The sequence below is a fragment of the Chlorocebus sabaeus genome, chromosome 2 (assembly GCF_047675955.1).
Source record: "Chlorocebus sabaeus isolate Y175 chromosome 2, mChlSab1.0.hap1, whole genome shotgun sequence".
NCBI classification, from domain to species: Eukaryota; Metazoa; Chordata; class Mammalia; order Primates; family Cercopithecidae; genus Chlorocebus; species Chlorocebus sabaeus.
In genome coordinates, this window is record NC_132905.1 from 65,712,343 (window position 1) to 65,730,387 (window position 18,045).

Below are 18,045 nucleotides of genomic sequence, written 5' to 3' on the forward strand. Positions count from 1 at the left end.
AGGCACCCGCCACTACGCCCAACTAATTTTTGTATTTTTAGTAGAGATGGGCTTTCATCATGTTGGCCAGGATGGGTCTCAATCTCTTGACCTCATGATCCGCCCACCTCAGCCTCCCAAAGTGCTGGGATTACAGGAGTGAGCCACCATGCCCAGCCCTCATTGCTTCGTTTTATACTGGTGATTTTTTTTTTCAGTCGCTGCTAAATCAAGAAATCTAGGAAAAGTTATGGACCTTCTTCTGCCCAAAATTATTCAGATAACATTAAACATTTACATATTATTTTAGGGGTCCACCGAATCCCCCTTAACCCCACACCCCCACACAAGTCCATCCATAGACACCTCTATGAAATACAACCCTAGTTTATTCCTTGGTGTCTACCACCTTGTTATACTTGCCAAGTTCTTAATAATTAGGGATGTCTCTGTCATCTTTTTGTACATCTCCCAAGCTTGAAATATGTGCTTAAAAATGTAATAAATTAAATAATAAAATACACTTTGAAAACCACACAGACAGTGCTTTACTGAGTGTCCAACAGATGCCACTAAAATAAGATATTGATGCTGCTCCTCCAGAAACAGCTCTTTTGTTTCTGGGAATTCCTGGGCAAGCCCCTCCCTCTGGGAAGGATGAACACAGCTCAGATGCTCAGTGCATACTGAGGCCAGCATCCGTCCAGGGTTTTTTTTAATGTGTGTAGGTTTTTTGTTTATTTATTTTTTTGAGACAGAGTGTTGCTCTGTCACCCAGGCTGGAGTGCAATGGTGTGATCTCTGCTCATTGCAACCTCCGCCTCCTGGGTTCCAGCGATTCTCCTGCCTCAGCCTCCTGAGTAGAGTAGCTGGTATTATAAGTGCCTGCCACCACGCCCAGGTAATTTTGTATTTTTAGTAGAGATGGGGTTTTACCATGTTTGCCAGGCTGGTCTCGAATTCCTGACCTCAAGTGATCTGCCCGCCTCAGCCTCCCAAAGTGCTGGGATTATAGGCGCGAGCCACTTCCCCTGGCTGAGTTTTTTTGACTAAAAGTGTTAGTGTCCACAGTGTTTTTAACAGTTTTCTAAAACCTTCACTGCAATGAGGAAAGTGAAGCCCAGACTGGTGAAACAACTGGCACATGTTCCTGCCATGGTGGATCAGCGCTGCCGGCCCTGCTCCCTCCTGGTCTGCCAAATGCTATGCTTGCTCTTGCCCATGGGAACTCCCTAGGCAGCATAGATAGTGTGGTAGGTATTTAAATTTTGAGGGTCACATTTGGAACACCAGATACAAAAACTAGAGAACAATGTACTAGAAACACGAGTGTAACCAGTGTGCTGAACAAGGATGCCATGAGGTGCGGTGGCTCACGCCTGTAATCCCAGCACTTTGGGAGGCACTTTGGCAGGCGCATCACCTGACGTCAGGAGTTTGAGACCAGCTTAGCCAACATGGTGAAACCTCATCTCTGCTAAAAATACAAAATTATGGGTGTGGTGGCACATGCCTATAATCCTAGCTACACGAGAGGCTGGGGCAGGAGAATCACTTGAACCCGGGAGGCGGAGGTTGTAGTGAGCGGAGAACTTGCCACTGCACTCCAGCCTGGGCGACAGAGCAAGACTCTGTCTCTAAAAAAATAAGCCACTGGAATTTAGTGGAAGTGAACTTTTCGGTCACCTGCTGTCCCTTTCACATCTACTCAGAGTGGGAAGTTTTCTCCTGGCAGTGGACTGAAGGGAGATGTGGACGCCAGCCTTTTCTGCTCAGTCCTAGGAAATCGTCCTGTGATGACTTGACATCACAAGCACAGTCCTGGTGTAGACTCATGGAGGGTTCAGCCCAGTGGGGGCGGCCACACTTCAGGCTTTGTTCCAAAGAGAACTGGCTGCACCTGTCTGCTCCCTCAAGGCCTGCCTGACGCAGCTACCCTGTGAGGTGTGGGATGGTTGGAGTCTTTCTTCCCCACTCATCTCCTCTTTGCAAGTTGGGGGTGAGGTGGGAAGCTGGGCAGGAAAGTAAGTTCTCGCTTGGGACTTCATTACCAAAGCCTGGTTTTGTCCTGAGTTGGCTCCATATCCTCCAGGCCCAACCTTCCTACCCAGTGGGCACTTTCAGGGGCTCTTCTGTTTTTTGTTTTTTTTTTGGAAATGGGGTCTCACTATGTTGCCCAAGCTGGTCTTGAGCTCCTGGCCTCAAGTGATCCTCTGTATTGGCCTCCCAAGGAGCTGGAAGTCTGTGTATGAGCCATTAGGCTTGACTTCAGGGGCTCTTTAAAGACCTCTGGCAGACCCCCTCCAGCTGCAGCTTAGCTTGTGCCTCTTCTCCATGGGCTGTCTTCTGGCCCTAGGCCTCAGGCAGGACCCTCCACCACTGGTTCTCACCAGTGGACTCCCCTTTGTCTTCTGGAAGGAACCCCCGGAACTTTCATGCTTTCTGCAGGAAAGGCATGCCAACCTCTCTCTGGATTTCACCACTGGGTCATCCCATTCCACTGGGTCGTCCCATTGTCTGGGTTTGGGCGAAGAAAGGAGATCCTCTCTCACCCCCTGAGGGAACAGCAGCCGCAGGCTGCAGTAGCTCGCTCTCCAAAAAAATCCTGTAAATTCCCTTTCTCTTCCATCTGCACTTTCTCCACTGCAATATTCTTGAAATGGGTAAGGGACTTCAAAAGTCAGGAAACAAGTTCTTGACTGATTAATTTGAAAACTCCAGCAAGTGTCACACTAACTTTGGTGCCTAATGTCTACTGGCTTAAGTCAAAGTTTGCATTCTGAGGCTGCGCCTGTGATCCACCAGAGCACGTGTGTCCTGAATTGCAATTCCTTGCCATTCCTCAGTCAACCCTTTGTTTCAGAGGAGAAAAAGTTGCAATTTTGATACCCTGGTACATAAGCAAGAAAGAATACAGTCCAATATAGATGAACACCTCCTGAAAGAAAGTCTCATAAGGGAGCTACTATGCAGTGGCTTGACTGGGGAATGTGAATCTAAGCTGAGGATTGAAGGAAGTGAAACATTTAATTGGGGCAAAGAAGGCAGAGAATTCATTCAGTTCGACACAAGCATAGAGGGCCCCTCCTTAGTGCCAGGCGCTGAGTACCAAGCAACCAGGAGTTTACAATCTCCACAGAGAGGGATCTGAGTAGGGGGGTGAGAAGTGAAATTTGGACAGGTAGGATGGACCATCAAAAGTGGGCTGTGGACATAGGCCTGGAGTCAGAGCGCACTGTCCTCTGCATTTTAGGAAAGTGGGGAAACCTGTGTGCATGTGTTTGTGAGTCTGTGTGGAACGGGATGTGCGGTGTGGAGGTGTGTGAATAGTGAAGGCAAAGGAGGGTGTGTGGAGAGGTGTGTGTGAGATAGTTGTGTGCATGTATGTAGGTACGTGGAGAGGTATGAGATTGTGTGTGTACATAGGTATGTGGAGAGCTGTGTGTGTGAGATGGTTGTGTGCATGTATGTAGGTATGTGGAGAGGTATGAGATTGTGTGTGTACATAGGTATGTGGAGAGCTGTGTGTGTGAGATGGTTGTGTGCATGTATGTAGGTATGTGGAGAGGTATGAGATTGTGTGTGTACATAGGTATGTGGAGAGCTGTGTGTGTGAGATGGTTGTGTGCGTGTATGTAGGTGTGTGGAGAGGTGTGTGTGAGATGGTTGTGTGTGTGTGTAGGTGTGTGGAGAGGAGTGTGAGATGGCTGTGTGCATGTATGTAGGTGCATGGAGAGGTGTGTGTGAGATGGTTGTGTGTGTGTGTGGAGAGGTGTGTGAGATGATCATGTGTGTATGTAGGTGTGTGAAGTGTGTGTGAGATGGTTGTGTGCATGAATGTAGGTGTGTGGAGAGGTGTGTGTGAGATGGAGAGGTGTGCGTGTAGGTGTGTGGAGCGGTGTGTGTGAAATGGCTGTGTGCATGTATGTAGGTGTGTGGAGAGGTGTGTGAGATGGTTGTGTGTGTATGTAGGTGCGTGGAGAAGTGTGTATGTGAGATGGTTGTGTATGTAGGTGTGTGGGGAGGTGTGTGAGATGGTTGTGTGTGTGTATGTAGAAGTGTGGAGAGGTGTGTGTGTGACATGGTTGTGTGCGTGTATGTAGAAGTGGTGCATATATATGTACATCGGGAGGCCCTATGTATGGGGTGTGAGTGAGTGGCAGGTTTAGAGTGCGGGTGTGTGTGCGGGAAGTGCAGGTGTGTGCATGTGTGTATGTGGGTAGTGGGGCATGTGTATGTGGTGGCGTGTTTAGCAGCATTGAGTGGGTGTGTGTGTATCATGCTGCGTTTGTATAGCACAGCCGTGTGTAGTAGAGTTGTATGAACATATGGGGGACTGTGGTTGTGTGGGACTGTGTGTGTGTGTGTGAGTAGTCTGTGTTGAGTGATGCAGTGTATGTGTGAAGTGTGTACAGTGGGTGCTTATTAGTGGGATGTGTGTGATTAACGAGTGCTGCGAGTAGAGAGTTGTGTATGTAGTGGCAGGCATTTAGTGGAACTATGTGTGAGTGGTGGAGTATGTAGTAGTGGGTTGTATGTGTGTAGGGGTGTATGTTTTTAGTAACACGTATTTGTAATAAGTGGGGAGTGTGTGAGTGGTGGGCATGTGTGCTGAGTGGGGTGTCTGTATAGTGGGATTGTGTGTAGGGGGTGTGCATGTCACATTGAGTGTGTCTAGAAGGGTTGTGTGTGTGTGCCTAGTGGGTGTAAGCAGTGATGTGGTGAATGTGAGTTATATAGTTGTGTTTGTGTACATTGTGTGTGTGAGAGTGGTATGTGTAGCAGTGTTGTGTTAGGGGTGTGTGTGTGTGTATGTGTGTGTGTGTCGTGGTTACTGAATAAGAACTATGTGAAGGACAGATGCTTGCTTTATTGAATTAAAACATGCCTGGGTGAGAGAGACAGAGCAGCAGAGAGACAGAGGCAGAGACAGACAGGGAGACAGAGACAGAGGTGGAGACAGAGACATAGGCAGAGAGAGAGACAGGGAAAGACAGAGTGGCAGAGAAGCAGACAGAGACAGAGTGGCATGGAGAGATGAGACAGAGACAGTGGCAGAGAGGCAGACAGAGACAGAGTGGCATGGAGAGATGAGACAGAGACAGTGGCAGAGAGGCAGACAGAGACAGAGTGGCATGGAGAGATGAGACAGAGACAGTGGCAGAGAGGCAGACAGAGGCAGAGACAGAGAAGCAGAGAGAGATGAAGAGAGACAGAGAGAGACCTAGAATTTTCTGTGTGATGCCGGCCAGGGGTGCCTGTTGTTTCTCCTGCAGTCAATTCTTCTAAAGCCCCAGCCTCCTTCTTAGAGAACCTATCCTTGGCCTCTTCTCGAACTGAACTTCTCCAGTGAGTGGGCGGCCGCCTCCAACTGAGCCCAACTGTGCAGGGCAGGTTCTTCTGGGAATTCGGGACTCAACAGGCTCTGCTTTGGGAGTGCCATTCACAAATGTCCAGAGGGGCCAGGGCAGCCTGTAGGCGAGCCACATAGGCTGGAGGAGCACACAGAAGTGGTGTGGGCTGTGGCAGACCCACGAGGGGATGACCCAAAGGATGCCTGGGCACCAGGCCAAGCCAATCAGGTCTGCAGGCAATACCGTGGGGCTCCTGGTCTGTGTGCTCAGCACATTCCTTTCTGTTGCGTGAACCCTTGAAAGGGCAAGTGAGGTAAAGCCATGGTCACAGAGAAAGGGAGTCTGTGGAGACAGATGAGTGAGTGGGTCTGCGAGGCAAGGGAGAGGGAGGGACCTGTGAGTCAGGATAGGTACAGTGGACTGAACTGTGTCCCTCCAAAACTCATGCGCTGAAGCCCCAACCCCTAATGTCACTGTATCTGGACATGGGGTCTTTAAGAAGGTAAATAAGGATAAACGAGGTCCTAAGGGTTGAGCCCCAATCCGATAGGAATGGTGTCCTTATAGGAAGAGGAAGGGATGCCAGGAATGGGCATGCACAGAGAAAGACCAAGTGGGGAAGGGTGAGAAGTCAGCTGTCCACAAGCCAAGGGGAGAGGGTCAGAGAAACCTTGATTTTGAGTGCCCACACCTCGATCTTGAACTCCCAGCCTCCAGCACTGTGAGAAATACATTTCTGTTATTTAAGCCACCCAGGCTGTGTATTTTGTCCTGGCAGCCCACACAGACTCAAACAAGAAATAATGGTTGTGATGTCTTTGCAGGCCCTGGTTCAGTTGTACCATTCAGTCAAACATTTGAGCAGTATTGAGTGTTGTAGGGTGTCCTAGGCTCTGAGTCTACCGCAGGGAAACAAAGGGGCCCAGACCTGCTCTCTTGGAGCTCACAGGCTCAAAGGATGTAGCCGTATCATGGGACCTTTCAGTGGGGTCCCTGTGCTGTTAAAGCTCCCGTGTGTGAATGGGATTCAGGCTCCCACAATTCCTGGCCAAGGCAACAGCACAGAGGCCCTGGACCTCTGGGTGTTCTGTACAGCAGGCCCTTGGGGGCTGGTCTTTCACCCACTAGGGTGCAATATAAACCCTCTTCAGATGCCAGAACCAAATGAGGGTTCTGGGCCCTCAAGAGCCTTGACCACAGGCAATCATACCTCCTTTTTTTTTTTTTTTTGAGACAGAGTCTCACTCTATCACCCAAGCTGGAGTGCAGTGGCACCATCTTGGCTCACTGCAACCTCCGCCTCTTGGTTCAAGTGATTCTCCTGCCTCAGCCTCCCGAGTAGCTGGGACTACAGGTGTGTGCTGCCATGCTTAACTAATTTTTGTACTTTTAGTAGAGGTGGGGTTTCACCATGTTGGCCAGGATGGTCTGGATCTCCTGACCTCGTGATCTGCCTGCCTCAGCCTCCCAAAGTGCTGGGATTACAGGCGTGAGCAACCATGCCCAGCGTGGCGTTTGGCTTCTTTCACTTAGCAAAATGAGTCTAAGATTCATCCATGTTGTCATGCGTATCAGTAGTAGCTCATTCCTTTTGGTAATTATGAATAGAACTTCTAGGCTGGGCATGGTGGCTCACACCTATAATCCCAGCACTTTGGGAGGCTGAGATGGGAGGATTGCTTGAGCCAAGGTGTTTGAGAGCAGCCTGGGCAACACAGCAAGACCTTATCTCTACAATAAAAGTTAAAAAATTAGCCAGGCATGGTGTCATGTACTTGAGGTGCCAGCTACTCTACTCAGGAGGTTGAAGTGGGAGGATGGCTTGAGCCCAGGAGGTCGAGGCTGCAGTGAGCTGTGATCGTACCATTGCACTCCAGCCTGGGTGACAGAGTGAGATCTTGTCACTAAAAAAAAAAGAAAGAAAAAAAAAATGAATAGAGTTCCTAGAAACATTTCCATACAGGTTTTTGTTTGTTTGAACATAAGTTTTCTATTCACTTTGGTAAATACCTATGAGTGGGTCACTGGCATCTCTGGGTCATAGGGGAAGTATCTGTGTAACCGGAGAAGACACTGCCAAATGGTTTTCCAAAGTGGCTACACCATTTTGCATTCCCCACCAGCAACCAGTGAGTTTCTGTCCTCTGCATCCTTGTCAGCATTTGATGGTGTCACTTTATTTAATTTGATTTATTTTACAGTAGAGTCTATTTTCTTTTTGAGGGCAGTCTTGTTTTGGTGAAAATATTAGGTATTAAAATTCAGCTAGCTAACAGAAGTTAGCTGAGGGTTTTTACTGTAAGCCAAAGTAGAGATCATCCTTACCATCTTCAGTCAAAATGCTGTTGACAGAAGAAAGTTCATTTTGAAAATTACTCTAATCTAAGGGTCTTTCATTTCTAGAGAAAATGGTAGAAGAGGTAATTGAGAAATAAAATAAAATATGATGTTCTTGCTATGGGATTTATTTCCTTCTACACTGGAATTTTCTGACTTAGAATAAAATTCCCCTTTAAAAGCAGGTATGGGGCTGGGCACAGTGGCTTGCACCTGTAATCCCAGCACTTTGGGAGGCCAAGGCAGGTGAATCACTTGAGGCCAGGAGTTTGAGACTAGCCTGGGCAACATGGTGAAACTCTGTCTCTTCTAAAAATACAAAAATTAGCCAGGTGTGGTGGCACACGCCTATAGTCCCAGCTACTCAGGAAGCTGAGGCATGAGAATTGCTAGAACCTAGGAGGCGGAGGTTGCAGTGAGCCAAGATGGTGCCAAACAAAAAAGAAGCCAAACTCCAAAGTCTACATGTGTAATTCCATTCATATAACATTTTAGAAAAGGGAAAACTACAAGGACAGAAGACACATCAATGGTTGCCAGGGACTTGGGGGAGGGGAGCAATTAATTGCACAGGGACACATAGGGCGACTGTATTAGTCCATTTTCACACTGCTGATAAAGACATACCCGAGATTGGGAAGAAAAAGGGGTTTAGTTGGACTTACAGATCCACATGGCTGCGGAGGCCTGAGAATCATGGCAGGAGGTGCAATGCACTTCTTACATGGTGGCAGCAAGAAAAAATGAGGAAGATGCAAAAGCAGAAACGCCTGATAAAATCATCAGATCTCATGAGACTTATTCACTACCACGAGAACAGTATAGGGGAAACCACCCCTGTGATTCAAATTATCTCCCACCAGGTCCCTCCCACAACACATGGGAATTATGGTAATACAATTCAAGGTGAGGTTTGGATGGGGACATAGAGCCAAACCATACAGCGACTTTCACAGTGATGAAACTTTACCTATGGTACCAGGATAGTGGATATATGGTGATCTACACAATTGTCAATTTCATACTTTATGTTTTCATACTGCATGAACTTTATTGCATGCAGATTAAAAAATAATCAAACAGCATATTAAAGACCTAATGTGGAAAACAGACTGTGATAAATGAATCTAACCTTGTTCTAAATGTGTGGTATAACCTCACTGAAGGGGCTGAGGGAAAAGGAGCTGACCTAAGTAATTTTGAAAGCTTGTATTTTAACCAGAAACTGTAAGGCTAAAGAACTATATTAAGCACTGTACTCTAGTTTATAAATTTGTTTCTCACAGGCTGTGGGTTAAAAATTCTGAAAGTAGACTGGGCACAGTGGCTCACGCCTGTAATCCCAGCACTTTGGGAAGCTGAGGTGGGTGGATTGCTTGACTCCAGGAGTTTGAGACCAGCTTGGGCAACATGTGGAATCCCATCTCTACAAAAAATATGAAAATTAAGCTGGGTGTGGTGGCAAATGCATGTGGTCCCAGCTACTTGGGAGGCTAAGGTGGAAGGATCACTTGAGTCTGGGGAGGTTGAGGCTGCAGTGAGCCAGGACTGTGCAACTGCACTCCAGCCTGGGTGATAGAGTAAGGCTCTGTCTCAAAAAAAGAAAAAAAATCTGAAAGCGTTATAAAGAAGTAAGGGGGGAATGCTAGCATGAAGCCTAGAGTATTGGACTTATTTTGGAGACATCAGCATGAACTCAAGTTTAATTTAATTGGTAGATAGGTAGGTTAGTAGATAGATGGTAGATGGCAGATAGATAGATGATAGAGAATAGACAGATAAAGAGGCCAGGAGTTTGAGTCCAGCCTGGGTAACACGGCAAAACCCTATCTCTACAAAAAATACAAATGTTAGCCAGGCATGGTGCTGACCCCCTGTAATCTCAGCTACTCGGGAGACGAAGGTGGGAGGATCACCTGAGCTCGGGAAGTCGAGGCTTCAGTGAGCCAAGATTGCGCCACTGCACTCCAGCCTGGGTGATAGAGGAGACCCTGTCTAAAACAAACAAAACAGAATATGAAGATGAAAATTTGAAACTGCAGTGAGGAGGCCTGGCAGACAACACGTGAACCAAGTGATCAAGATTAACATGCCATGTGGATGTCAGGCACCCCTTATGTGATGGGATGACAAGGGCACTTCACTTCTGTGTGTTCTTCCTAAAAGCCCCTAACACCAGTCTAATCATGAGAAAACATCAGACAAACCCAAAGTAAGGGACATCCTATGAAATGCCTAGTTGTGAAGGTCATGAAAAACAGGAAAAGTTGAAACTGTCACAGACCAGAGGAAACTAAGGAGACACACTGAGTAAATGCCACATGGGATCCAGGAACACTGGTGAAATCCAGCCGATGTCTGGAGCTTAGCTGATAGGTTGTGTCATTAGTGGTTAATTCCCTGGTTCTGGTCATCGTACCATTGTTACGTAGGATTTTAGCATTAAGGTAGAGTGAGCAAGGGGAGTACATGGAGCTTTCTGTACTATCTTGACACCTACTCTATGCATCTAAAAATGTTCAAATAAAACTTATTACGAGGCAAAGAACATGGAATTTATTGAAAGAATCAGATATGCTCAGCTGGGCACGGTGGCTCACGCCTGTAATCCCAGCACTTTGGGAGGCCAAGGCAGGTGGATCACCTGAGGTCAAGAGTTTGAGACCGGCCTGGCCAACATGACGAAACCCTATCTCTTCTGAAAATACAAAAATTAGCCAGGCATGGTGGCACGTGCCTGTAGTCCCAGCTACTCAGGAGGCTGAGGCAGGAGAATCACTTGAACCCGGGAGGTGGAGGTTGCAGTGAGCCGAGATTGCGCCACTGCACTCCAGCCTGGGCAACAGAGTGAGACTCTGTTTCAAAAAAAGAAGAATCAGATATACTCAGACTGAGTTAAACTGGGTATATCTGAGTTATCAAATCTTTTTAAAGGCTAATGAAGCAACAATATCCACAAATGAATATATTTTTGAAATGTTCTGAAATGAGCACTTAGCAATGACTCCTAAGGAAGTTACAAGAACTTGAATGTGGCAAATCTTTCCTCTAAAGGCTGATGTTCTCTGTTAAGTCACCTGATTGTTGTTATTTTGATTGAACTGTGGGAGATCAATGTGACTAACAACACTGTAAAACAAATGCAGGATCTTGTGGCCACTTGTCAAAACACAGCCGTCTGAGGGCTGCTGGCATTTCTCAACTTCCAGCATCACATTGGAATTCACCGATGGCAATTTCATGATGGGTTATTTAAGAAAAATTAAGATGTCTATATCATAGAGTAAAAGCTATGTGGGCTGGGCACGGTGGCTCATGCCTGTAATCCCAGCACTTTGGGAGGCCGAGGTAGGTGGATCACCTGAAGTCAGGAGTTCAAGACCAGCCTGACCAACGTAGAGAAACCCTGTCTCTACTAAAAATACAAAATTAGCCAGGCGTGGTGGCACATGCCTGTAACCCCAGCTACTCGGGAGGCTGAGGCAGGAAAATCGCTTGAACCCTGGAGGCGGAGGTTGCGGTGAGCTGAGATCACGCCATTGCACTCCAGCCTGGGCAACAAGAGCGAAACTTCATCTCAAAAAAAAAAAAAAGCTATGCCCCAACTAATTGAAACCATCGCCAGAAACATAAAATCAACACTAGAATTCAATAAAATAAGGAACCCTTACTGTTTATCAGGCTTTCTATAATACTAGGTATTGTTGGGGATGTAAAGATAAAAAACTCATCATTCCTGACTGTGGCAGTTTACAATCTTGTTGGGACTCAAACAAGTAGGACCTACCAGTGGAACCTTAGTGTCATAGGACTTAACAGACCAGGACACCAGAATGAATGGTCCAGGGCAGAACAGGACTCCTTATTCAATGCATGGGGTGGAGGACTGCAGTTGCTTTGGAGGTCTTCTCAGAAAAAGACAGATTTGAGCACAACCTGATGAATGGACAGATTCGAGTTGATGGAAAGGAGGCATGGTGTGCTTAAAACACAAGGCAAGAGTGCCAGGGGCACTCCCCAGAGTCAGCAAGTACTGGTTTTCCTGGAGGCAGGGCTCATGGGATGTGATGGGAGAAGTTGGAAACAGGGTCTGGGATTTCTGTGAAGGAGGCTGGATGAGGGTTTGTGAATCTGGATTTCTCTGTCTAGTTAGTGTGGAGTCACCAAAGGCCTTGGAGAAAGGAGGAGTGATCAAAGCAGGTTTTCAGGAAGATGAAGCTCATTTTATCACAGCAGATAGAGAGACTAGAGGAGAAACACTGGGGAGGCAGCAAGGCTCTAACCTGGTAAGGCACAGCACTCCTGTTGCCCAGGCTGGGAGTGCAGTGGTGCAATCTCAGCTCACTGAAACCTGGACTTCCCATGCTCATGTGATCCTCCCTCCTCAGCCTCCCAAGTAGTTGGGACTACAGGTGGTCACCACCATGCCCAGCTAATTTTTGTATTTTTCGTAGAAACAGGGTTTTGCCACGTTACACAGGCTGGACTCAAACTCCTGGCTTCAAGTGATTTGCCCACCTCAGCCTCCCAAAGTGCTGGGATTACAGGCATGTGTCACTGTGCCCAGCCCTTGGGAGGCATTTCTTTCTTTTTTTTTTTTTTTCCTTGCAATGGAGTTTCGCTCTTGTTGCCCAGGCTAGAGTGCAGTGGCACAATCCTGGCTCACCACAACCTCCACGTCCCAGATTCAAGCGATTCTCCTGCCTCCCGAGTAGCTGGGATTATAGGCATACACCACCATGCCCGACTACTTTTGTATTTTTAGTAGAGACGGGGTTTCTCTATGTTGGTCAGGCTGGTCTCGAACTCCCAACCTCAGGTGATACACCTACCTTGACCTCCCAAAGTACTAGGATTACAGGTGTGAGCCACCGCGCCTGGTGGGAGGCATTTCTGATGTTCATTTCTCTTTGCCTCTTACTTCACCATTTAGTTTGTAGCTAAATTCTACTACTTCCTTTTACATGTCAGCTGTACCTGCTCTATGGGCTACTTTTCCCACTAGCTCTGGTCCCTTCTTGCCTGTTTTTCCAGCTGAGTTTCCTGCAGGCATCTTAACCTGCCATTGCCTTCTCTGTCTTCATTATTTGATGTGTCTGGCCCCAGCCACACAGCTCCCACTTCTCTCCGGCCTCTAAGACCTTCTGAAGGGTTTAGAACAATGCCCCACATCTCAAAAGTGAACAGTGCTGGTTCTCACATTCGGGGAGGAGGCTCAGTTTTATAGGCAGTCAGAACTGTGCAGTTCCCCCAGGACAGCAGCAGGCAAGGAGCAAGACGGGCCTCCTTGGAAACCTGCTTTAAACCACCTGAGGAAAAGGCATTTATTACTGTAAGGCTTAAAATAAAATAAGAGACAGAGTATTCTTTTTTTTTCTTAATTATGCATTTTAAATACCAACATGTGCATTTGCTTTTATAGTTATAAATGTTCGCATCTGTTTTAGACAACAGCTAGTAATAGTTTTGAATCCATTGAGATGTTGCTTTCAATTTGAAATATTTTGTGTATACATGTATATAAAAAATAACCCAATGTATGACTCATGTGACAGATGTTTAAGATCAATAAAGGCTTATTTTTCAACATGCAGTTAGGAAGAGAGGGAAGCAAGCCAACCTCTCTACACTGTCTTTTGGCTGGCTTGTTTTTGCAGTGGTACCAAGAGTGGTTTCTGGAGGGAACCATGTGCCTTCAGCCTATCTAGTTAAGATCAGATACCACAATCAACAAAGACAGAGTATTCTTTTTTTTTTTCCTTTTTTTGAGACAGGGTCTTGTTCTGTCGCCCAGGCTGGAGGGTAGTGGCACAATCATAGCTCACTGTAGCCTCAGACTCTTGGGCTCAAGCGATCCTCCAGCCTCAGCCTCCTAAAGTGCTGGGATTATAGGCGTGAGCCACCGTACCCGGCCTCCAATATCTTAAGAATATAATATAGTTCGTGAACAGGAGCTCCAGGACAGACAAAACAACAGCATGGGATGAAAGGAAAGCTGCGGACCTGAGGAAAGAAACTGAAGACCAAAGCTAGATTATTACAAGAGGAGTCAGTAATTAAAAACAGCAATGCTTAAATGGAAAGTTGAGAGGCAAAAGTAGAAGCAAGAGGAGGCCCAGGAGACTATTACATGGACTAAAGGTGGGGGTGAGTGGGTTGGAATGACCATGATGGGATGCTGGAAGGATCCGGCACTGACAAGAAAAGGGGAGGGACATTAGTGGGAAAACTGGTAAAACCTGAATAAAGTCTTTAGTTAATAGTAATGTACTGATGTGAAATTCCTGGTTTTGATAACTACACCGTTATAAAAAAACATGGCTGGGCAACCCCCTTTGGGTCCCCTCCCTTTGTATGGGAGCTCCGTTTCACTCTATTGAATCTTGCAACTGCACTCTCCTGGTCCGTGTTTGTTACCGCTCGAGTTGAGCTTTCCCTCAGGGTCCACCACTGCTGTTTGCTGCCAGACCTGCGGCTGACTTCCATCCCTCCGGATCCAGCAGGGTGTCCGCTGTGCTCCTGATCCAGCAAGGCGCCCATTGCCGCTCCCCATTGGGCTAAAGGCTTGCCATTGTTCCTGCATGGCTAAGTGCCTGGGTTCATCCTAATTGAGCTGGACACTAGTCACTGGGTTCCACGGTTCTCTTCCATGACCCACAGCTTCTAATAGAGCTATAACACTCACCCATGGCCCAAGATTCCATTCGTTGGAATCCGTGAGGCCAAGAATCCCAGGTTAGAGAACACGAGGCTTGCCACCATCTTGGAAGGGGCCCGCGGCCATCCTGGGAGCTCTGTGAGCACAAACCCCCCAGTAACATTTATACAATGGAAATTTTCTACAGCAGTAAAATGGACTATAGATGCAGGTTCTGAACACATAACCATGGAAATATTTCAGAAACATATTGAGTGACTACTCCCACTAGAACAACCACCCTGTTGCCTCTGGAGACCAGAAGCAGCTGCCAGCTCAAGGCAGCCAGGGAAAACAATTCTCTGCTACTTCCAAATCCTCTGGTGGTAAGCAAGGTTTAGATTATGAGGTAGAAAATTTCCAAACTATAGAAAGGGAGACCGAGAAAGGGGACAACTGAAAAGAATATCAAACATGGCTATAGACCCCTACAAAAAGACAGGAGATACAGGAAGCAGATGAGCCAGGAAAGTGGTTAATCTAAATAAGCTGTTCTTAAAAGTAGTAACAATAGAGAATTGAATTCTCTGATAATATTTTATGGGAGATGAAGAAGAGATAGAGAATTAAAAGCATTCTGCCCTTTGTCCAGTTTTGAAGATTAATATAGATAATGATTAGTTCTAGGCATTGAAAGAAATATATCTAAATATTCCATTACAATGAAAAGATAATCCCTTTGGGACAGTAGTGTTGGAATGGGAGGGAAGAAAGGTTTCAGGGGCACTGGTAATGTTCTTTTGCTAGTTACATCGGTGTGAAAATTTATCAAACTGTACACTTATGATATGTGCACTTTTCTTGTCTACGTTATACTTAATAAAGTATACTTTATTTAAAAGTATTTGTTTTTACTTTAAAAAAAAAAAATGGCTATGTAAGATGCTGATATTTACAGGACCTGAGTGAGAAGTATATGGAACCTCTCTTTTCTACGTTTCCAAGTTTTATGTAAAGATAACATTAATTCAAAAGAAAAAGTTTTTTTTGTTGTTGTTGTTTCTTTTTTTGTGAGACAGAGTTTCGCTCTTGTTGCCCAGGCTGGAGTGCAATGGCGTTATCTCGGCTCACTGCAACCTCTGCCTCCCAGGTACAAGCGATTCTCCTGTCTCAGCCTCCCAAGTAGCTCAGATTACAGGCATGCACCACCACGCCTGGCTGTTTTCCTTTTGTATTTAGTAGAGATGGGGTTTCACCATGTTAGTCAGGCTGGTCATGAACTCCTAACCTCAGGTGACTCACCCTCACCTCGGCCTCTCCTGTGCCTGGCCAAGAAAAAGTTTTTAAAAAGAGCGATCAGGATGTGATGATGTCACTGTAGGGTATAAGAGAGAGAGTCAAGATTGACTCAAAGGTTCTTTCCTGAACAATTGTAGTGTTAGGATATCCATTGATTTTCATCCACAGTTACTGGCACATGACTCCCATAGCCCTTGTCCTTTGTTATAGTCCTTTGTCATAATGTTGTGTTGGGCCTCAGGGGTAGACCCCTGACTTTCTCCTGGCTTTCTGATTGTGGGTCTTTTTAAAAAAATTTTTAGATGGAGTCTCACTCTGTTGCCCAGGCTGGAGTGCAGTGGTGCGACCTTGGCTCACTGTAACCTCTCTGCCTCGCGGGTTCAAGCGATTCTCCTGCCTCAGTCTCCCAAGTAGCTGGGACTATAAGCATGTGCCACCACACCCGGCTAATTTTTGTATTTTTAGTGAATATGGGGTTTCACCATGTTGGCCAGGATGGTCTCGATTTCCTGACCTTGTGATCCGCCCACCTCGGCCTCCCAAAGTGCTGGGATTACAGGAGTGAGCCAACGTGCCCTGCCGTCAATTGCGGGTCTTAAGACTCTCCCATGAGAGGGTCTTACCCTACTCTCTGGGAGAAGGAATGCTGATGTCACGAAGCTTCTATAAAACCCCAAGAGGACAGGGTTCAGTGAACTTCTGGGTAGCTGAACAGTGGAGGTTCCTGGACGGTGGCACCCAGGGAGGTATGGAAGCTCTGCCCCTTCCTCCAAACCTTGCCCTATGCATCTCTTCACCTGCGTCCTTTACAATATCCATTATAATAAACTAGCGGGCCAGGCATGGTGGCTCACGCCTGTAATCCCAGCACTTTGGGAGGCCGAGGCAGGCAAATCACCTGAGGTCAGGAGTTCGAGACCAGCTTGGCCAACATGACGAAACCCTGTTTCTACTAAAACTATAAAATCTAGCCAGGTGTGGTGGCGCATGCCCATAGTGCCAGCTTCTTGGGAGGCTGAGGCACAACAATCACTTGAACCTGGTAGGCGGAGGTTGCAGTGAGCTGAGATCACACCACTGCACTCCAGCCTGGGCGACACAGCAACTCTCCGTCTCAAAAACAAATAAATAAAAATAAACCAGTGAACATAAGCGTTTCTCTGAGTTCTATGAGCCACTCCAGGAAATTAATTGAAACCAAACAGGGGGTCAGAGGGTCATGGGAACCTCAACTTGAAGCGGATCTGTCAGAAGTTCTGTGGAGGCCCAGACTTGCAACTGGTGTGTGTGAGGAGTCTTGGGGACTGAGTCCTTACCCTGTGGGATTTGACACTCTCTCCAGGTAGTGACAGAACTGAATTAGAGGACGCCCAGCTAGTGTCTGCTGCTTGGTGTGTGGAGAAAACCCCACACACACTTAGTCATCGGTCTTCTGTGTTGACTGTTGGTGTGGTGTGGGAGTAGAGAGTTTTCCCTACACAACGATAAAACTGGAATGTCTGGAGGTAGGATGCAGGCACTGGTGTTTTTAATTTTTAAGTAGTCAAAGTGGAGAACTCCTAGTCATTTAAATTCAGTATGCTCAACTGGGCATGGTGCCTCATGCCTGCAATCTCAGTACTTTGGGAGGCCAAGGTGGGAGGATCATTTGAACCCAGGAGTTCAAGACCAGCCTGGGCAACATACACCCCATCTCTACAAAAAATTAGTAAGCTAGCCAGGCATGGGGGTGCACCTGTAGTGCAGCTGCTTGAGAGGCTGAGGTGGGAAGATCACGTGAGCCCAGGAGATCAAAGCTGCAGTGAGCTGTGATCACACCACCACACTCCAGCCTGGGTAACAGACTGAGATCCTGTCTCAAGAAATAAAATAACAAATAAAGTCAGTACACTCCTGTGCAATGGGTAATTTTTACATTTCTATTTTGCAAATGACACTGAGATTACAGATGTTACATGACTGGGTGATCCACAGTCAAACAGCTAGTAAGTGGCACTATCCATATCTTCTGACACCAAATTCACTCTCCAGCCAGTGAGTGGGAGCCCATGCAGAGCATCAGGAGCACTGAAGAGAAGACATTTTTCACAATGGCAACCCCCATGGCTCTGAGCACCCCTGGGAATCCAGGGTTATAAACTGGAGTCATCAGGGTCTTGGCTGCGCATCCCACAGGGACCACCTTTGCACGGTGTGCCCTGCTATCATACCCCACACTGGTTGGGACAGGTCATAGGCATAGCAAAAGGTATCTGGGCACACTCAGCAGGTCAGAGAAACCTCCCAGTCTAGAAGACACTGTGAGCGCCTCCCTGTGCTTGCCTTCAGAGCCTGTCTTTCATCCTGGTTCCTTCTCACCCCAGTAATTTTGCCTCTGATCCTCACATCCTCTAAAGTGGAGTTCCTACAAAATATATGCACCTTTCTCATGCTAGAGTA